Source organism: Aphelocoma coerulescens, chromosome 6, assembly GCF_041296385.1.
Source record: "Aphelocoma coerulescens isolate FSJ_1873_10779 chromosome 6, UR_Acoe_1.0, whole genome shotgun sequence".
Lineage (NCBI taxonomy): Eukaryota > Metazoa > Chordata > Aves > Passeriformes > Corvidae > Aphelocoma > Aphelocoma coerulescens.
Genome location: NC_091020.1, coordinates 18,570,282 through 18,592,989, shown reverse-complemented (window position 1 = coordinate 18,592,989; position 22,708 = coordinate 18,570,282). Strand labels below are relative to the sequence as shown.

The window sequence follows — 22,708 nt, the reverse complement described above, 5'->3', positions numbered from 1 at the left end:
AGAGGCTCCTGAGCATTTTGTACATCTCAGTACAGAATTTGCACAGATTATCCTTCCCGCTGTATCTCAAGTCAGATGTGAACAAGTCAAAGCAACTACCTCTGTTTTGCCCAGAGTCAGAACTGCTCTTGCCAATCTCTCTATGGTGGCTCTTCTAGTTGCTAACTTGTATAAACAGACCATGCTTTGCACAAATTCCCATGTGTTCTGGGACTTAGGCTGTCAGACTTGAGCATGCTTTTCATGTTCATGGTGTCCTTTTTATTTTTTTCCATGTCTTTTACCAAGTACGATATTGCCTGACAGAGACGAGGAATAGAATATTCTAATCCCATTCAGTTACTTTTATCTGATAGAGAGAACAAGCATATGCTTTTCACAGATGCATCTAGACAAAAACAAAGGAGTTACTCAGAGGCTGGCTCAGGGGTTGACATAGCACCTCTCATATTGCTGCTATTGGATTCAGGCAAAGATGTAGAATAGCCAATACCTGCAGCATATTGTCACAAATCCCAAGGTTTCTCCTCAGCTCTGACAGTGCTTGATTCTAGGTTTCCGAAGTGGTTTCAGGGAATTCAAATCTGCCTATTTGTAAAATATATCCATTGATATTTACTTACATTACAGGTAAGTATGGAACATGGTACAATGCTTAACTGACTAACATTTGGAAAATGCTTTGAGGTCCTTGATTTATATGCAAATTTGATGCTTCTGAGTGTAGCTGCAACCTACTAACCTGTGTTTGGACCAAACTCAAGACAAAGCAGGCTACTAGCTGCTAGGACATGCATTTGCTGGTCTCCAGCAAATTTCTGTTGTTCAGACTCCTCTGTCTTGGGTGTGAGTCTCCTCACTGTTGCTACAGTCTCTGCAAGGGGGATCACAAAAATGAGGTGCAGGAGGGTTTGCACTGGGCCTATACTGGGCCTATATGAGTACTCCCCACACGATTTAAAAACAGTAATAAGGTCTGTGTTCCTGCTCTGTTGTATAAGCAGAACATAATGAGGATAAAAGGAGTTGGGTCCTAATCTGATTTTGAAATTAATTTAAACACCCCTTTCTTCTGAAATCCTTTATTCAAGCTCTCATGTTTTCATATATCAAAAGAACAAAAATGCTTAAAACACTTTGTAAATTATGCTCAGCTGGAAGTTTTTCAAATCAAAGGCATCTTTTGGACTTACTCAAAAACCAAGGTACCCCTACATGAGATTTAGCAACATCTAGATATTGATTTGTCTATTAACAACAGATTGCCATATGCCTATGGAGCTGAAAGCCAGATTTCTCAGTTTGGCTTCATCAAGGCACTGTGTCATAGAATGTGGGGAGCCTGATATTAATATACTAAGGATCACTATTACAGTGACAGAATCAGCAGCTTTATTGAAAGCACCTACTCTGGTTGCAGAGAGTTGACTCTAAGCGTTCATTTACACACATGCATTCTGGTATCTGTACCTGGAGGGCCTCATGCAAATCATCAGGGCTGGGCTCTAAAGAGCTAATTTGGCTTTGATTAGGATGAGGTCTGTTTTACAGAGTTTTACAGTGCAGTGCCACATTTTCAGATTTTGAAGATTTGTGTGTGTGTGAGACAGACCAAGACACTATCTCTGATTGACTTGATCTGGTACTCTGATACAGATATATATGATTGTGCACATAGAAAGCCATGGGTTTCCGCATATAAATATAAATCTTACATGACTATATATGTATTATTTATCTTAAGTTCAAGAAAAAGTACTTTTACTCACAGTGAAGCTAATAAAGAAGGGAAAAAATACTTTTTGATGACATTTTTATATGACTAAAGCTTGTTAATTAATGAAAAGAGCCTTTTCATGAAAAGTTTATTCCTGATAAATGAGATGCTGCTTTCTGTATGAAAAGTTATACAATTACTTTTGTGTGTCATAATTCGTGGGAGAGATATATCAGGAAATCTAAAATAAACTACTCATCCCTTTCTGTCCAAGCATGCATGGTGTGTTGCTCCTTGTCATGTGAATGAAAAGAAGCTGTATCAGTGTGCAGCCTGCTCAGTTCATCCTGAATACAGCTGCAGCTGGCCAGGGATTGCACAGTACTTTGTAAGAGAGTGATAATTTGTAGCTGGAATTCTATGGTTGCTTTATGTAGGAAGTTGGGCGAGATAAATACTATGATTGCTTCTAACTTTTAAAAAACTAAAAACAACATCCCAGGAGTTCATATTTCTCAACGTCTAAATTAAGACATGGCAGCACAAAGAAGGAAGGTCATTGCTTATACTCATGCAACAGGCCTGCAGGAGATGGCTAAATAAAATCTCATTGTCATGATTCCTATCTGCTAAATCTTGCACCTTGTTTCTTTCAAAGCAAAATATTATAAAATTAACAATTTTTCATACAAGGAACAATTGTGTTTACAACAGCTCATCCCAAGTCACATGCTTGATTTTCTCTATTTACCAAGCTTCAGAGGCTGCCATCATCACTGCTGATCCAGCATACTTCTATACAATGCCAGTCCAACCTTTTGCACTAGTTATAAACAGAAAGACTGTATCTTCATAGGAGTTAACTCTAATTGCAAAGGTGCAATGCCCTGTACCCTCTGCCTTTGGTGGTCTCATTGTGGCAATTCCTCCATCATTATACAGTCAAAAGGACAAGTAACTATGCTGGCCTTTCACAGGAACTTCCATGCAAAGATCCAAACCCATTGTTGAGAAAGTGTAAGTCTTTAGGAATTCTATCCTGGAATACAGTGATGCTCAGTTAAGTGACAGAATCATGACTTCAGCTGAGTTGTTCCATACACTGTGCAGAGCACAGTCTTGATCTAAAACTCACTGCCCTGGTTCCTGTGTTTGAGACAAGGTAGGTGGATGAAAATGACTCAGGGCTGGCATAAATGTTGGGACCATTTGATCCCGTACGACTTCTGCTAAACAATGCCTAACTTTTCAGTATTGTTCTGCAAATGGTTCAGTATCACTCTGAATCTCACTTCAGAGCTAACAAAGTCATCTGCCTCTTGCAAGAGGGATATGATGGGAGGAGAGGACAAGGTCTCTGGTGGAGGCTGACTCATAGTTTAAGCACTGGCAGAAAAAAAAATTGCCTTAATGATTTTGACAGCCTGTTGTTGAAGCAAACATCTTGTTCCCATAAGATGCTTTTCATCTATCGATAGACAATAACTGTGTGATCACAGCTGAAATCTAGGTTATTCCATAATGTATAGTACCCTTATCCAGACAGAGATAACATCATTTTGCTTACCATACATGCTTCTAGAGATGAAAAACAATCTGAGTCTCCACAGCACATTCCAGCATTGCTGCTTTTTTAGAAAGAACTTTCCTCTTCCTCTCCAACTTCAGCTTGGTACCTATATAGCATAGGCATTGTGCCCTGAAAATATAAAACAAAACAAACTTTTAAGTTCCTTTAAGCTAACATAACTATTTCATCCTTCTAGCACATGCCTGTGCGTAGATTCCCATTCTGCAACTGATATTTATTGATCTACATTCATATGATCCAAGAAAAGCTTGACTGCATTGCCTTGTGGTAAAATTATAAGGGGAAAAACTGGAGCGTGGGGGAGAAGGAAGGAGGAAAGCCAAGCTTTTATAACTCTTTGTAAACCTAGTTTATGTGAGCCTAGCCAACCCAGGGTCTAAATGATCTGTTACACTTAAGAACTGGATGTGAAAGGCAGCACTGTTGCTGAGCTGCTGGTGCCCCACAGAATCAAAATATTTCTGCTGAGCTACAATTTAAACAGTCATATTCCAAATATGGGAAGCAACCCCTGTGAGGAAGTATGTTTTCCTTCTCAAAGCACTTTACCTTCAGTGAGTAAACGTTCCTAAGTATAATAATAAAAGCGCTAAAGTTTAGGTGCATTTTTATTTTGTGCTAATAGAGCAATCAAAAATGCACACTGTCCCAATTTTGCATTGGGAAAGAGATTTCAATGTTTTCCTGTAGATATAGGTCTGATCAGCATATCCCTATCTGTCAAGAGAATAGAGACCTCTCCTGCCTTTTTGCTTTCATTAACATAATAATTATTATGGGTTCTCAGTCATGATCAGTTTCTGCTTAAATTATCAGATTGCAATTCCCCAATACTGTGCCTTGCTCTGGCACAAAACTCCAAGGAATCATCTACCAGCTGAACACCTTCTACCTGTCACTTGTTCCTCTGCCTGCCTCTCACATATAGGCTGTAGTTCTCTTTCTCCTCAGACTGCAAAATCAATCTGAGTAAAATAAGATTTCCCAAAACATGAAACCACATTTAGATCCAGACTCCCCATCTTCTTCCTCCTCCTCCACCCCATATAATGAGAGCATCTGTGAATCTGGCAGGTAATAAAACCATACTGTTAGAAAACTGTAGGCTTTCTGACAGTAGTGAATAGACCCCAGAAGAATAAAAAGACTTGTGCCAGCAATCAGGTGAGGTGTCCAAAGAAATGAACATCATGACTGTGAGAAATCTGTGTGATGGTGGGTGGAAAGGGGGACATTTACAACTTTCTAGTGAGCCTAATATCTATTGAGTACAAAGAATTGCCAAGCACCACATAAATCAGAATAGATCTGTATTTTCCAAAAGATAGATCCACACAAAGTGAGAAGATTTTCAAGCTCTTCAGGTCCTATTTTCCAGCCTTTATGCACACTCAGATTCTTCAAATGTGCATTGATTTCACCTATATACCTAAGGAGGTGTCTATCCCTTGAAAATCTGGCACCTCTTCTGGATGTATAAGGCTTAAAATCCTGAGAGGAGTTCTTTCAGTAATGTACTCAAAGGCTGAAAATTAATTTGAAATGGCATATGGCTCTCACACAGCTTCTCTGAAAAGAATTTATCCATTATGGGAAAGAAAATGGAAAGAACATCTGGAGGTCTGTTGAAAAAAAGGGTTAGCAAGAATTAATTCAAGCTTATTTTTCCCCCAAAACTTCATGTATGTTAGAGTCCAAAACTATCTCATCTGAGGCTCAAAACTAAGGTGATGGTGTCCTCACTGGATCTTCAGCTCTGTTCAAAGGTGTAATGTAGGATACAGTAGGGGAAGAAGCCAATACACAGTGTGAGGATGGTTAACAACTGGAGTAAAACTCTGAGGCCACTAATTGATTTTTAATGTCTCAAGGTCTTCATGCAGACATGCAGAGTGGAAGATATGCTTTAGTCAAACAAAAAAAGGTTGTTGGACTCTGCTCAAGCAATCAGATGAGGTTCTCTGGCCTGTTACACCAATAGGCCAGATGACCTAATGGTCCCTCCTGGCCTTAAAATCAGTGAATCTAGAATTACACACCACTATAAAAACTTATGTAAAGGATGGGAGAACAGAGGCCAAAGAGTATTTACAAGCCTGCTACAGTCATCCCTAATGTACATATAATTGGCAAAGCATTTACATCAGAGGCCAGTTGTAACACATATGTTTATTGGAGGCTTGCACATTTCATTATAACTGAATTACTGAATATATCTAAGCCATTTATAGTGAACTGTGGCAAACTCTAAAATAAAGTAAATACATGTGCAGGGATTATTGATGTGGTATGGCTGTTCTGATACTTAAAGGCATTATAAACGATTTTCAAGGCATTTAATAAAAGTGACCTACATTTGTATAGCGCCTTTTATCCTGAGGTATCCCAAAAATTCTGTACAAAATGCAACTATAACTGCATTACTTTAGGCTGACACCAGTGTGGCTCTTCTGAAGCCAGTTGGGTCACAGTGCCATCATGTTAGTTAGAATGCAGCTATCCAATATATAAATGGTGAAGGGGAAGCAGCAGCTGTTTCACAAGTTTCACTGGACATGAGTCCTTAAGAAGCTATTGGATCATCTAATCTGAGATGTCATATTGCTTGGGGCATCTAAGTACAAACAGGAAGAGGTAATGGCATTTTTCCTTACATGTCTGAGCATAAATACCTTACATGTCTGAGCATTGCAACTCTCAAACCTCACATCTAAGCTTGTTTCCCAATAATGTCTTTCTTACATGTTCTTGGAAATAGGGGCACTAAGAGCTCTTGCTGGGATGGTTATTTATAACAACATCTCACTCCTCTGAATTTCCAAGACAGAGTCTCACAGCATGTGGGAATACCTTACCCCCTTAGTCAGTAGTCTTAAAACTCTGTTTGTTGGAAGGCAACATGCTCAGATGATTACAGTCACTCCATGATAAAATCTTGCTTTCTTTATTATTTACTATTTCATTAATCTTTATTACAAAAATATAATTCAAAACTCTATTTTATTATTTCATTTGCTGAAAAAAATACAAAATTATATTGGAACAAAAAGCAGTCTCTGGAGATCCCTCCCAGCATGTCTTAACAAAGAAACGAGATTTATTGGTGATACAAATTTTAATACAGCCTTTTAATTCAAACAGTACCGACTGGTGCAAAAGGACCCTTCAGTCCTGGTCTCCTTCTGTGTCTTGTGGAAGCAAAGATAAATGACTGGGGAGGGAACTTCCATGCACTCTACTGGGTGCTCTCTTTTGATCAGCGTAAGATTAGTACTTGATTGGACCAGGTGATGGGGCATTACAAAAATATCTGCCCTGAAATGCATCCAAAGCCTATCAATACTAAGGCAAAAGCTTTGGAGAAAGCCAAGCATGCTCTATGACAACACTCATACAAATGGATCAACAATCCCATCAGAAAGAGGTGGATAACACAATCACTTCAGGAGACAGAAAAAAAGGAATAGTTCTTTTGACCAAAGCTACAGTGTGGTAAACTACTGTGGATCTGAAGCAAAATCCCAGTAACTAACATTCCTGAAAATGTTATTAGGCATCTTTAATTGACACTAAACGGTCAGGATATAATTTTAGGTCTCCTCCAGAAACAATACCTGTAGTAGCCCAAAGCCCATAAAACTGTGGCCTCTAACAGATCAATATTTTTTCCTAGCACAGGAAGGATCTTTCTAACAAAACCTCAAACCAAGTGCTAATACCCTTTAAATTTTGTGAGATTGTTGTGTCATAACATAGCATGATGTCTGGTATACAGCTTTGATAAAGAAAATTGAATGCTGAACTCCACCATTTTCTTAACTCTCTGAACCTAATCAAATATATTATTTTTCCCTGCAAACTATGCCTGTTGTATCATTATGTCTTCACCACTACAGTCTCATTAGTAATGTAGTCTGAATTCTGCTGTAGCAGTCAGATTGCATACTGCTGAAATTTTTGATAATGCATGTACTCACTGTGCTGCAATTTTAAAAGTTAGCACTGCGGGCAAAACTATGTGCTTCACCTACAGTATACTCACCCTCATCTAAAAGTAACTGTTTAGAATACTCTTAAATTCACTGTATGAATCACAAAACTGGTTTTACAGGCTGAAATACCCTAAAGTGATCAAAGCAGAAGACAGTGAAGGACCTTGTACTTGCATATTTTGAAGATCCTGTGGTACGTAACAGTAATGAAATATTTTCCCCTCTCACTTTCACAAGGGAAAAATCTAGCAAAGCAAATATACCTGCATGATAGGAGGTTCTTTTATCCCATTTCAGGGGGGAAAGATCATAGATTTTCCATTTTATGCTCTTTTAAACAGGTCATTTCTTATATCTCTTTAGATCACAGTTACACAGACAATTTCACTGGTATGACCAAAAGGCTTGTGGTGTCTAGCAGGTGGCAAGAACAAGCAGCTGACGGATGTAGGCAGGCTTGGCAGGGACAGGAACAGGAACCCCTTACACTCAGCTGTGAAAGGATTTGTAAAATGGAACGGCAACCTCAGGAACTTGAACTTGCTAAACGCTAATGGCAAATCAATGAGAGACTCAGGATATTCTCAGATAAACGCTTTCTCTGGTGCCAAAGCTGACCTAAGAAGTTCCTGCCCTCCCCTGCACCTGCTCTTTTTCTTTCCCTGCAGCATTACCAATTCCATCACAGAAATGTGTTGGATGAAATTGAAAACTTTTAACCCTATTTTAGTTCTGGTCTGCAGAGTGGCTCCATAAACTGTTGCAATGTAAGGGAAGCCCTAGAATGAAGGGGCAGGGGCGTGTGGGTACTTGGGCAACACAATTATAACAATGGAAAATACACATCTTATGGGTTTTAATATATTGTTTGATACCATATTTCATCTGATTAAGCATTTCCTGAGCATTCATGAATAAATTCTGAATTCAATTTGAATGAAGCCCCAAAAGCAGGTGATAAACCTTTTATCCTTCTCTGGCTAAAATATTTAGTTAAAGGAAAAAACCCAAAATTTAGAAAACATTCAAACTCTCCAAAATGTAGGTCTGACTAACCACTGCTATTTTCATAGTTCCATATCATTCTATTGCTACCTTTACATTTCAGTTTTTATCTGTACCCCTCTGTTATCATTTTACACTACTATCCATAGATCTATTATATAAATTCATGTGGTTTTACAGCTGCCTCACACAGCCCATGAAATCTCAAACACACTTGTTTAGACTATGAGCTTGTTTATTCTGGACTACGATAACAAAATATACTCTCTGAAGCTAATGTGATTAGCTTGGCCAAGCTGATTTTTAAAAAAGAATGTCAGGAATTCCTCTTCCAGATGTAGCCTGCATTGCTCAGAACCTTCTCCAGCAGATGCACATTTCCCAAGCTTCACCTAACTTCCCACAGATGGAGAAAATCCCAAGATATAAAATTAAGGAGGCAGAAGGATGGGTGGGAGAAGGCAATGATTGCCTTAGATGTGTTCACTTAACGGAATTAACATTTGCTGATACAATAGAACCTAAGGAGGCAGGCACATCGTTTAATGTGTTAGACTTGCAGACCTTTGACTCTTTTATGGTTAATTAGCCTTTAACTTAAGAAAGTCCCCAGGTCATAGAACTTCCATCAGCTCTGAATTCAAAGCTTTGCCCTCTCTCACCCTGGCAGTTTACAGTGTAATGATGATTGATAGCCAGATGAAAGCTTTAGCTGGGGCCTGTCTTCTTGCATTGTGCTGGAAGAGAAGTATAATGATCTATAGCTGCAATGGTTTCAGAAACCATTTTGGTTGATTGTGACCTTAATTACCCACTTAAGCAGGTTTGGGCCAAATTGATTTTATACTGCTTTATTCTACAGCAGGTTAAAAATTAACCCTGCAATCTTAGATGCATTTTACAAGGTTTCTATTCCCCTATTGCCTAAAAAGCTCCTAGCAAATATGATCTCGAGCTCATATTCATGAACTCAAGTAAAGAGGAATGATACCTTTTAACAATGACAGATTACAGCTGACATTTAACTGCTATCAAAGTTACACAAGTGAACAAACACCCTCTTATATTTGATTAGTTAGCAGTATGTGAGATAAATTCCCACCAAAACGAAAGCTTTTTTGTTTAGACCAGGAATCATAGGCAGCTTTAAAATGTTGTGAGGAGAAAACTGCATCTCTACAGGATCAAAGTGGCTGATTTATTAGTCTAAGTAGCATAGAGATCAGACTGGCAGTGTATTTGGAGAAGGAAGCACCGTACTTGTCCTCAGGAAGTTCAGCTTTGCCTACATCATATAAGGAACATTCTGTATGAAATGTTTCTAGACCGAAAAAAAGGAGAAAGGATCATAAAGACACACTATTCTTTCTGACTTAAAGAAGACCCTCTAGAGAGAATTTGGGTTTACAATGCCTCACTGTGCAAAGTTCCCCAGGCAGTGGGGAGCGGGCATGGTAAACCTATTCTAGATCTGTTCCTATTGTTCTTATTGTTCAGACAATGAGAGCAGACAATGTCTTAAAGTATTCTTCCTGTCTTTTGCAAAAGATCAGTATTTGCACACAGCCTGGGCTCCCATGGAAACTCTGATAAACCCACAGAGCTACAGGCACTCACCATCATGGTGCTGTGGACAGAAGAGGCTGTTGAGCCCTGACCTGCACCATAGTCCAGCTGACTGCAATGTACTGCAGACATAACTTCGCTCCCATGCATCTTATGTGTCATATAAATACACAGTATGCCTCATTTCTTCTCTTTAAAGTGATCCATGATTCTTAAATTTTAACTATAAACCATTCCAAAACTTTCTCTTTTGCACTGATGACATTTCCTAATTAGAATAGCTGGCTCCCCCAGGTAACAGGCCAAACAGCGCATTTACTGTAAATTCTAGCCTGCTCACAGAAAACTGACAGCTTCAAGCAGAAAGAATCATACCCATGTTCAGCTGACTCACACACAAGTACTGGGAGACATTCTCAAATATTTGCTAGGACAATAGGTAGTGTGGAAGCAAGACAGTGAGGACCAAAAGAAGAAACAATGTTGGTGCAGCTTTGCAAAATAACTGTTGCTCACTGCTAGAGTACAAAAGAATGCTAATCATCCAAAGTAACTCTCTAGCAACGACACACTCCAGTTGGTGCAAGTGTTTGTACAGGTCTTTTCAACAAAACCTCAGTAAGCTGACATGTCTGCTCCATAGAACACAGTCAGCTCTTGGCCCGTGCTCAACAAGCTCTGCATGATGCTTTTGCCACCTGTGTTTTAAGGAAAAAAATGTTCTGTTTTATTCCACCTGACACTGTTCTCCACATGCTCCTCCCTTCTGTGAGAGAGAACAGTTGGTTGATGTCAGGAAGACACCTTCGTCAGACGTTATTTGGGTGCAGTTGCATGCCAGCACTTGCAGCTGATACTGCTTTTAACTCCCATCATAGTTTCCAATTCATTTTATTCCCACTATCTTCTACTGTATTTTTTTGGTTTTTTCCAACTTAGCATTAGGGGAGTTTCTATTTAAGGGCCTGGAACAAAAGCTGTGATTTTGCCTCTCAACAGAAAATTATTCTAGCTATATCCTTTGCAATACTGATGATGAGATCTGAACAAGTAGATACCCATGAGGATGTTCTTATCTGGAGATTCTTAATTTACAGTGTGCAGTTTCTTTGAAGACTAATGTCTTTGTTGATCTAGCTTGTAATATTCAAATTTGATAGAATTTTGTTCAGTCGTATGTGTAGTTCCTTTTGGCCAACTATCACCAAAAAATGGCAGGTAGTCTGAGGTGTTTACACCTTAAAGATACAATATTCTGCATCATGGCTGGCATAAGTAATGAAAGATACTTGTAAAGCTGCTCTAAACAATCCACCCAGAGCAAAAAACCTTTTATTAAAACCACTGAGATAGGCACAGGAATAATTTTGCTGTTGTTCCCTCAGGCCCTTAGCCTCCTCAATAAAGTGGTCCATCCTGGAAATCAACCAATTCAAATAAAAGTCCCTTGCATCTTACTGGCAGAACCCCATTAAAATGATGGAAATCTTTGGCTCTCTCCAGTGATCAGTCCACATGGAACAGTTCTTGAACGTCATTTCTTCAAAGGAATAGAAGCTATCCTCACCTAAAGGAACAGATTTACACATACTTGCATATTTAAGTTCTCATTTGATTTTCTTGAAATAAGCATGGGTTTCATTTTGGATCTTCCAGAAGACATCAACATCATCTTGCGTTTCTAAGTTAAAAATGACCCACTTAGCACATTTATTTTCTGGAGTCAGGAAGGGACCGCACAGCAGACACATACAGATTAAACTGCCTTTATATTGGAAATGTTTCTATTTAAAATGCAGTTTTTGGTTAGAGTATTCTCACATGTGCCATTGCTTCCTTCACGCAAAAGAAGGAGCTTTGATATTCTCATTCATGAAACACATCACCACTCATTTTAATAATTCCAGCACAAAACTGCTAAAGTTAAACCATCCCCCTGGTCTCTATATTGTTTGATTACTGACACATGCTGTGATTCTGAAATCTGGTTGTGACTTTATCTGGATGGGATGAAGAACAGATTTGCTTAAATTCTTGGTGACAGAAGTATAACAAGGATAAAGGAAAAGTTATTTTCCATCACAATCGTTATTTGTTTAAAAAAATCTTCCCCAAAGCAAAGTTATAATGTGATATCTTGAAAGAACACTACTCCATTCTTTGTTCAAACAGCCTTTAACTTCACATCAGCAAGATAGAATCATATTAGCTAGCTAAGGATTCTAAAGATACTGATCAGATTGTTTTAAATTTCACTGAGGCTAGAGCTGGGAAAGGTTAAGATGAACTTCCCTGGAAGAAAAGTAGAACAAGTTTGCTGCCAGGGCAGCCAAAAAAGCTACTATAATGTTGATAACAACTTACTGATTTCAACAGCTACTTTGATGAAGGCATTTTTTTTATTCCTGCAATCCTGCTGCTGCAGGCTGGAAAGGTAATTCCAAAGGAACACAGTTGGAAAAATATTCCATGAACATAGGAACATTCAGCAGAGTGAGTGAGAGAGAGAAGTGAGTGATTGAAACCAGATGAAGCCAGCTCATGATCACAGCTTCCACTGCTGACTAACTAAGCCCATGTAAACCTGTCAGGCATTTCCCTCTGCCACGTGAGAAACACCAGGGAAAGCCAAGCCTTTGTCTTCTTTTGACACATAAAGCAGTGAGGATATTATTGACTGAGAGAACATCCACAGTATATCACTCCCTTTGGCTCTGGTGAATATTACTATGTCTAGCCATTATCAGACATGGGCAAATTATCAGGAAATTATTATGCCAGAAGCCTGTTGATTGCAGATCAACAAGTTCCCCAGTGCTAATTGTGTCTACCTAACAGGATTTTCTACTCATGGGACAGCACATAGGAGAAATATCTGTCAAAAGCTGCAGTATAAATCAAATGCAGTTGTGCTTATATGTTTATCACTGAAGCACCTGGACCCTAGTAGAATTAACAAACAGTATGTGTACAGCCTGGTAGGCAGAGAATTACAGAGGAACTCCAAAGTTTGGGGTTTTTTCCTATGCTCTAGGACTTTAAATAATCTTGGAGATGCCACTTCCTGTCCCTATGCTTTGGCTACTGTATTAAGAGCTACCCAGATAATAAACTATCTAGCTGAAAGCTAACTTACCTGTGTACACACACATTGCAGTCACAGCCTTCACTACAGACAGACATAGGTTTTAAGCTCTTGGAGTTAAGACCCAAGAGCTTTTTGCTCTGTAGAGCACTGCCCACTGGTTCATGGTGAATGACTCTGAGTGCTACTAATGATAACAGTGGTCATCTGTCTGCAGTTAGTCAGAGAAAACCAAGCAGCTAGTGCCTCTCATCGAGACACCTGTGGCCAGTATCATGGTCTACAGTCAGATTCAGACAATGACACTTTCAGAATTCCTCCTACAACTGGACAGCTTGGTGGAATCTAGAAAATTTTTCATCCAGATGATTCAGAAGTATACAGGATCATACCCACAAAATCACTATAAACATTATTCAACAATGGCATGACTACTTGGGAGAGAAGGAGGTTCTCCCCATACTGGACCCTTAAAATGGCATTAAAAAGAACATGAAAAGGCAAGACAAAATGTGATACTTGTCAGAGATGCCCAGAAGAACATACTTATGACATTTCCATCAATGAAGAATACTCCATGAAGATTTAGTACTTTTTGTGCTTTGAAAAAAAAAAAGCAATAAAACCTGGAATGTTCCTCTTTGTCTTTCCCTGTAGGAAAGCCTGCCAAGAGCATTTCCAAACTTTGTTGACTTACTTGCCACTGCAGCTTTAAAGGAGGATCTGTGAGAGGGTATCCTCACAGCTGTCATGCTGATAGCTTGGTAATTAACATATGATTATAAGTATAGAAATTCAGATTCTAAATGGATTTGGCACTAATCTCTAAAAATTAAATATTTTACCTCCATTTTAATGTCAAATTATAGAGTTATGGAAATTATATCACTTTGTTATGCAGTGGTGGTTAGGAGGTGTCATGTAACCCAACCCACAAGTGAAATGCAATCAAGACAGCAATTCAGCAGTAAAGCAAGGTGACATCCCTCTTCATTTCTGCTGCTTCTATCCTGCAGGTTTTCAGCTAAAGACAACTTCAACATTCAGTATTTCAAAATAAAACCTTACAAAGTAAAGGTTTAACTTGTATCGAGGTTCTTCAAAATACCAGCTAGACTACATCCAGACAAGCTGAACGGTCAGAGTGAATAAATGTAGTGCATGATGTAGACCACTCGAGGGAGCATATGAGTGGCAGATAGAAAGGTCAAGATGATAACATATTTGTGAACCACAAATAACTATTTCCTTAATAAAGTAAACCAAGAGTACAGCTACCAAAGTACTATGCTCTGAGAAGGTCAGACAGGACATCAGGTTTCATCAAATGATCTCAGAAGAGCTGCTTCTAATAATTAAATATTGTTTGAAAAATAGTTTTGCAGGCAGATACCCACTCTCCCCACAGCCTGCAATCACGATGCCCTCAGTTTGATGACTGTCGGAAAGGGGAATGTGCTGTAAAGACTGGTTGAGACATTTGACACGTTTTTACTGATGGAACATTACATCAATTGAATGTGTATTTCTTCCATGGAACTTAAGTTGTGGTCAAGACTCTTAATTTAATAGTTTCTGATTTTCTCACTTACATTTCTCCCTTTGAAAGAGAGGAAAAAGAGGAATAATTTCACTTGAACATATTTTTACTTAGTTTCGTTTTTTTGAAGAACACGAAAGTCAGCTATTTGAAAGTTAAATGGAAGCATTTTTCTCACTAGCAGGTTCTCTCACAAAATAAATTTGCCTTTTTCAGCTGATTGCTAGCAACAGAAGTTACAATTGAGACATATCTTGGAAGGTGAAGACTGCAGGTGCACCTGAAAATACCTGGGAAGGGCCTGAAAGATGAAGAAGGCAAGAGTGAGAGGTAAGTAAATGGGAGATGCAAGGGGATTTATCCTATTCCCGTATCTCCTACATAAGGGCAAGGATAGTCCCTGAACTGACAGATTTCAGTGGCAATTTTACCTGTGCACACCTGGAGATTCTCATCTTTTAAAAGGAAGAAGGAGATTGGATCCCTCTATTCCTCCTTGCTGGCTACAAGAGGGGAACTAATTGTGCTATTCAAGGCAGCAATATCTCAACATTCTCCTTTTGCCACAACCAACAGCTTGTGCTCTTGAAGAAGGTGGCCCTGCCAGGCCAGCTAAAACAACAGCATATGAAGAAAAGGAAAAGCTGAGGAAGTGTTTGGGGGAATGCTGCTGGAAGTTACAAGACTAAAAATGCTTGGCCCTTCTGCATTGTAATGTTCAGGTTATGTTTTTGTCCTTACTAAACACTGTGGGGGATAACAGAAACTACTCCACTCAAACTCCACTAAAAATCCCCTCCTCAATCTCAAAAACATCTGGCTTGAATGCTTCAAGAAGAAACTTCTTTTTTTTCTTATTTATTTATTTATTTTTAAATGGACAGGATATTGAACCAGCATGAATGGGGAAAAGAGATGCAACCAAGAACTTCAAGCTAAATCCCATGAGACAAAACCACAGAATTCCTGCAATCAGGGCAAAGTCCACACTGAGTTAGCTTTTACCTCTTCAGTTTTCAACAGGAAAGACAGAGAATGGTAAACCAGAGTTGGGAGGCATTAAAGAGAAACATGTAGAGAAAAATGGACTTTTTTTGTAAACTGATGTTGCAACTTTTGCACTGACAGCAATCTACCATCTTAAATTAGTCTTAGGTCACACAAAAACCAGAGAAACACAAGGATGGTTTCTCCTTCTTAGTGTTGCTTCCTGAAAGAAGCAATATCTTCCCAAAGATATGACACAGAAAATGCCCAGGACTGAAAGAGGGAAACCTTCCAGCAGTGTTACAGAATTTCTGTGAACAAAAAATAGAAATTGGAGATAGGAAACCTTAATGAGTTATCTACCTTGCCTCCATACTAATATAGAACTAAAAAAACCTCTGATGTAGTCTCCAAGTTGCGAACTTCCTTGACTGGGATATCTGTGGTGTTTTTCTATACTTGTTTTATTACCATACAATAATTTGCCATAATGTGGACAAAAGGTGATAAAATCCATGCTGAGAGTTTCAAGAACATTTTCCATTCGGGTTAGAAAGAATCTGCAATCTCCTCAACACAGCTAAAAATAAGATTAAACCAGGAGTCCCAATCTGCATGCGTACAAACCGTCACTTAAAGACATCTTCCAAAAGTCTCCATCTCAGTTTCTCTGAAGCAACCTGTGGGTTTTTCCTTTTGTTAACAAACTTTCAGCAGTACTGGCATATTCAATATGTGTGTCCCATTCCTGTGACTCAGTGTGCTACCATTACATCAGGTCAGGTCACAGGTGCCACCCCCTACATTCACTGTTCTCCCATGATAACAAATATTTGCACCTGAGGTGCAGTGATGAGGGATTCTGCTTTGTTCTATGTCATAGCTAAAACAGGAAAAAGGAAATCACTGCCCCGCCCTTTTTTCCCCTCTTACCTCATTTTCCTTTCTCTACCCTGTTTGGAAAACAGTCTAGCTTGAAAAGATGTATAAAAACTAATTCCTTCCTGCTGGTGACAAGCAAGGGAATAATTTCTGCTAGTACAACAAATGGAGCAAGCAGACAGCGAGGACAACAAACTTACTGATTTACAGCCAGGTATCATCGACAACAATGGTAATGCTCTCCTTGAGTTTCTGTGGCAGCAGTGTGGATACCAGTGGTGAAGCAAACACCCTCTTTACTCCACACACAGTAAGCTCCACAGAAAGGAGAAGCAGCACCTTGCAAAAGTGGAAAGAATAACGAAGAAGGCATGAGAGGTATTTCCAAAAGTGATTGATGTTCCAGAAAGAAAATTATGGATTTCAAGTCAAGAGTAGTACTGCAAAGTAGAACCAACCAGAAGTACTCCAATAAAACATTTTTCCTCATAACTTGCTGATTCAGTGAAATTAAAATGTTCTGTATTTTATTTAAACAGCTTTATTCCCAATCTCTGAAAGTTTTCTGTTATTTTGGGACAAGAGTTTCTAAGGACTCAGAATTATTTATGCGTCAGGAACTTACAGGCCTAAACCTGTATTATGTGAGTCTTAAAAACTGAGATTAAGTGCAAAAATAATTTTTAATTAATTTGGTTTTGAGCTTTGAGCTATCAGAGTTCAAGGGTTTCAAGCTGTGGTATACAGAAGCAGGATGTTTTGTAAAATACCTAGAGATGAAATTTCATAAGACTCTGGGAGCTAAAGAAAGACACCTTGACATGGAGAAAATAATGAAGCTATTCAATTCCACAGAAATAAGATGCGTCCAGAGAGCTGTGCAAGATCAGCCTGTATTGGCTTTGTTTTATATTAGTTAAACAAAAGAGCTATAAAGGACAAAAACGATGCCTTAGAAAAATAGTGTAGCATTCTTTACTTTAAATAGGGGGCACATCCACTGTTTCTACTAGGGGATTTAAGAAGATTTGACCTATTTGGATGCCTGTCTCTTAGAGACTGTGATAGTTAAATATGCAGCCATATCAGCAAATGGAAAGAGAATTTCATTGATGTAACATCTGGCCTCATTTTGACTCATTAATGCTTCCCTGGAATGATTGCTTAGTCATGATAATGAAATAACATTTAAATATGGTCTTGTTGTTGATCTGTGTCATCCTTTGACCAGCACAAATTTAGGTGACCTAAGAATTTAAGTATACAATTTCAATAAGCAAGTAAGACAGCATACATGCGGATTAATCCTGGCAAATACAAGGCTAGTTTTAAAAGATATTGATGCGTGGGCATGGGAACCATGTAAACAAGTGAAGTCAGTCTGAACCAAAAGATTCCCACACCTCATAGGGGTCAGGAAGGGCCACATCTCAGTGGTATGCCCAGAGAAACACAGGGAAAAGCAGCTGCCTGGAACTGCTCAGTAATTTAAAGCTGCTGCTTGGAACTCCTCAGTAGGCTTAGGCTCTGCTGTGCTCTGCACATACAGACCACAACAGAGCAGGAGCTCTTTAGAGATCCCCATCTCCAAATATGAGATGCACATAGAGGGGAAAAAGGAAGGCAGTGCACAAAAATAAGCGGACTCTAAAAAAAGGCTGACAGAACCACAGGGGTCGAAGCATTCCCTGACTTGAACCAGCAGGATGGCAATTGTATTCAATTCCATGCCCTGAGTAGCCTTTACAAATGATCAAGGATTGCTGTTTAGGGTCTACAGTCCTGAGACCTCCACTCCCCACTGTGGATTTGTGCCCAGCTTGCTGTATGTACGGTGGTGGTTCTCAGTCTAAAGACACCCCTGCTGGTGCTCAGGCCTCATAGCCTGGCTGGCCAGGCTGGGCAGAGATTGTTGATCTGACACCTTCCTGCCACTGGTGTGGAATGTTGTCTTGAAGGTCAGAACTAGGATTATTTTGGAGAGAGAATTGCTCCGGAAAGAACAAACCAAGTACTGTGCATTTCATAAGCTATTGCCAAAATCTTCTTAAACGTATTCACCAAAAGCTAGTTAGGGCTTTGTTTTTGTTTGGGGTTTTTTTAGCTGAAACCATCTGAACCTCCTCACCATGAGTAGGAGGTGAGTAAGTAAGAGGGAGGGAAAAGTCCCCATTACCTTGAACCTCAGCTCAAGCACAAACCACAAAAAATAATCAACCATTGGGCAACATATCCCAATGTAAATATTGATATTTTTCAGCACAAGTGGCTATTGAGAGATGAATAGCCAGGGGAACAAATGCAGAGGACAAGCAAGTTAGTAGACATTAAAGAGGTCTGATTTAAACCTCCCTTTTATTGTTACAAGCTCCCTTAATTTAATGGGACTAATTCTTAACAGATACATCAGAACAGTGCTCTAAGCCTGAACTAGTGTTCTAGATGTCTCAGCTCATCTCCTCTGCAGGTATACACTAGTACAGCCTCACCTATCAGCATTCCTGACTGGTGGCAATCACTGCTGATTTACTCTGAAATGGAGGACCTGTATAGACATATTTCAAATTCCTGATGCTTTCTTTTGCTAAAATTCAAGCTGTTTGGTTACAGGGTCATGGAGGACTGAGATAGAAGAAAGCATTTTAAGCTCTCCCTTTTGTTCTGATGCCTTGCATAGAAGTGTCTCTAGTTGTTTTATTCCTCTCTAAGGACTTCTCTTTTTTGTTTTTCTTTTTTTTTTTCCAGAACAGCACACAAGTGTTAGAAGGGATAAGTAATTAAAGTAAAACATTAAAATGTCACATAGAAATTAAAAAATAAAGAGCTGCTGTGCTGGTTTTCCACATATGCAAGCCAGGCAACCATTGGCATATCCAAGCCTGACCTTTGGAAAAAACAGAATCCCCCTCATCTTCAGTGCTTCCTGTAGCCCTGCTTTAAAAAAAAAAAAAAAAAAAAAAAAAAAAAAAACCAAAACAAAAAAAACCAAACCAAACCAAAAACAACAACACACAAAAAAATCAAAACAAAATAAAACAAAAAACATGTGACCACCTGCATGCACTAGCAGAGATATTGATCATTCTGAATGCAAAGACATGCATCTTTTTGTGATGCATGTTGTGAAAAATTTTGGGCTAAGGAAGAATAATATTTTATTAACTTAGTAATGAGAAGTTTCCACAGCTAAGGTAATACATGATAATATGGACTGAACAGCAGCCCATTGTTTGAGAGCAGAATGGAGCCCTGTATGGGATCACTGCTGGATTCTGTACAGCACAGATGGAAGGGAGAAATTACACCCTGGATTTGGGGTGTGAAGGGGGGTATGCATTTCTTTTACAATTTTATTAGCCTTGCACACGGGTCAGTAAGTCACACACTCAGACACACACACAAACACATGCTCACACATGCGCACACTGCAGCACTGACAATCGGTCAGAGCTGGGAGGCAGCTTCTGGAAGTTGAAAGTTTAACGAGTGCCCGACACTAAGCTAGCAAGTTTTTCAAACAGTGACTAACAAAAAACAGGGATCAGGGAGACTGCATTTGGTGCCAAGATATTTGTTTTAATATTAACAAGGACTGAATTCAGGCAATAAAAGAGAAGGAGGAAAATAATATCTTCTGAAAAGTGCTGAAAGCCAAGCAGTTCAATATATTTGAAACAACATATGTTTTTAAACAAGAGAGATTTTTTATTTAGGATAAGAAAGAAAATCCGTGAATATCAAGCAGAAGCAAGTGGTTAGCAACAAAAAAGTTTCAGCAAATATGCACATAGTAAAATTCATTTTCTATTCTGCATCTTTAAAATGTGACATAATATTAGCTGTGAAGTCTTTTTTAGCACAAAAACCCAGAACCCCCAAGAGAGTCACGCTACAGTCCCACAAAGGTCATGATAATATCTTTTAATAAGAGTGCCCATTTTAATACTACTAGATACTACTATCTAGATCTCTGATACTAAGTAAAAAATGTTATTAAATCTTTCACTACACTTCTTAGGCTTTTTTTGAGGATTTTAGGATCTAGGCTTAGAACTTTGAGACACACCAATGGTGGATGACCGGTCTCACAGTCTTCTGAGATGTCTTCACAACATCCTCTTTGGAGTAAAAGACATGTGGCTAGGTTCCTAGTAATGTTTTCTCTGAAGTTCAAAGATAATAACAAACCTAGACAAGTGATGGCTGCTGCTGCCATAATCAATGGCAGGTTCAAACCTTGAAAAAGGCTTGCAAAAGACTGTACCAATGAAAAGGTATTGATGTGCTGACCCTATGTTAGGACTTGCAATGTTATCAATGTTATCTCACCATTCCAAGCCTACATTGAAAATGAGACCTAATTTCAGAAGCTAAATGGGATTGAACTGAAAAGGAAAACTCGAAGTGCACTTGGGATTTAAACCATTACCTTTTCTCTCTGATTCTACATAGTAGTATCTCTTTAGTTCTAAAGACGTCCTACATCTGGGAAAATGTTACAGTTTTTTATATCCGGCCAAAAGTTACACTTGTTACACAAGAGCTAATTTACTAATACAATCTTTAAATAAATTTTCAAACATTTCTGTATATCTGATTTGATCAGAACCATGTAACTTTTTCTTGAAGCCAAGACAATTTAATCAGATAACAGGATTAAAGTTTCCATATCCAATAAAGAAATGACTGAGAGTATTGTTTCTTTGAACCATTAGCCTGAATGACTAGATAACAGTTTGCAGTTGGGTCATCCAAGGATGCTTTTATGGATCTCTACAAAAGATTCAGCCTGTTACTATACCAAGACCAGAATCTAAATTACTGACCAAATTCTCTCTCATTCATTCCCTGTGATTCCCTGCATCTCTGTACAATGCAGCAAGTTCTCATAATCCTTGGTAATTGCCTTCATATTCTTTTCTTCAGCTTTTCTAAACCAAATAATGTGAGGAATACATACTAATTCTTGTGACTGTGTAGAAAATCAGGGATCTTTTAGAAGTATTTAACAAATAACATTTTGAAAATATATTGAGCTTTTTCTAGCCAAAGCCACTTCAAATGATTCCTGGAGTCAAAGGCTTCCTGGCTTCTTTAGTAAGGGAAAGAGGGAATGAAGCAAAGAGAGGAAAAGGGAAGAGAGATGGTTAAAAAGCACAGGCTATGAACATCTAAAAGATTAAAGTCAAATCTGAAAAGGCAGCAACTTCATCCATAAATTAAACGAAAATTGGTTATCCCAGATCTATAATCCAATTGCAAAACTATGTAATTTCTACCTTCTTATATGGATCTAACAGCTGGAAACTACCAAAAGTACCAACAGATGTCTAAATGCCTTTGAAAATAAATGCCGTAGGAAAGTACCAGGGATTAAATGGAATGAATTCAAATCAAATTCTTAGATCAGCCTAAGTTCAGCAACCTTTTATTTATAAAGTTATTCTACAAAGAAAATGGAAACATCTAGGACTTTTTGTAAGTGAAGCCAGAGCATTTGCAACAGCTGACATGCCACTAGGCAACTGAAAAAAAAGAACATGTAAAAGGAGATGACTGGAAGAATTACTCCACTGAACAAGTGGAAAAAGAGAAAACTTTCGTGATCTATTTGTGATTTACTAAAGCAGCAAGCTAGAGAAAAGGAAAATAGCTGGGTCCTTTTCCCTACCATCAGATAACATAGTAAGAATCAAATTTATATGAATTATTTATCTGTACTCAGAAAAAGGAATTCCACATGGAAATTTTTCTGCAGTATCTACTGAACTTTAATTTTACATCTTATTCAGAAATTATTTCATGTTTTGTTCATCATTATTTCAAATTTTAAACAATATATTTTAAGAAAGAAACACTGCCCTTTTTTGTGGTTTTACTGCTCTTGACACAAGGAAGACCTGGTCTATGATGAACACACAGATAAAATACATGAACAGTCATTTTCATGCTACTCTTTTTTTCCCCTTTAGATTAATAGAAACAGTAAGGGAAAATAGGGTCTCTAAGAAGACAGTATGTCACCTTTGAAGTATATACTGGGTTTACTCTATAAACAAAGTGTCAGTCTCATAAACTTAAACATGTAGTACCTAGAAAACAAGTAGCAAAAGAGTTTCACAGCTTAGTGGACAAAGTTGTGTTAGAGCCAGGGGGCATCTTGCTTTACTATCAAGTACTGCTTTGTTATCAAATAATGCAAGGAAGTTGTTCAGTATCTTCAGCAATACTGAGAATCATCAGTTGCACTCCTATAAATATTAGTGGTTTGCATTTTGAAAACAATTGCTTTCCAGAAGACTGATCCTCCCTTTTAATACCAGACATGAAGAGTGTTGTTGAC

At 38.5% G+C, this 22,708-nt stretch overlaps 1 protein-coding gene across 1 annotated transcript in view; it reads right to left on the bottom strand.

Annotated features, from left to right (window-relative positions):
- The window catches only part of MAPK8 (mitogen-activated protein kinase 8), a 190,184-nt gene extending 177,084 nt beyond the window's left edge, over positions 1-13,100 (bottom strand). Inside the window, exons 1-2 of the mRNA XM_069019583.1 lie at positions 13,008-13,100; positions 3,285-3,416 (exon numbers count right to left, since the gene is read on the bottom strand). The gene's annotated coding sequence lies outside the window, so the exon portion shown is untranslated. The remainder of the gene's footprint in view (positions 1-3,284; positions 3,417-13,007) is intronic.
- Between the last annotated feature and the right edge of the window lie 9,608 nt (positions 13,101-22,708).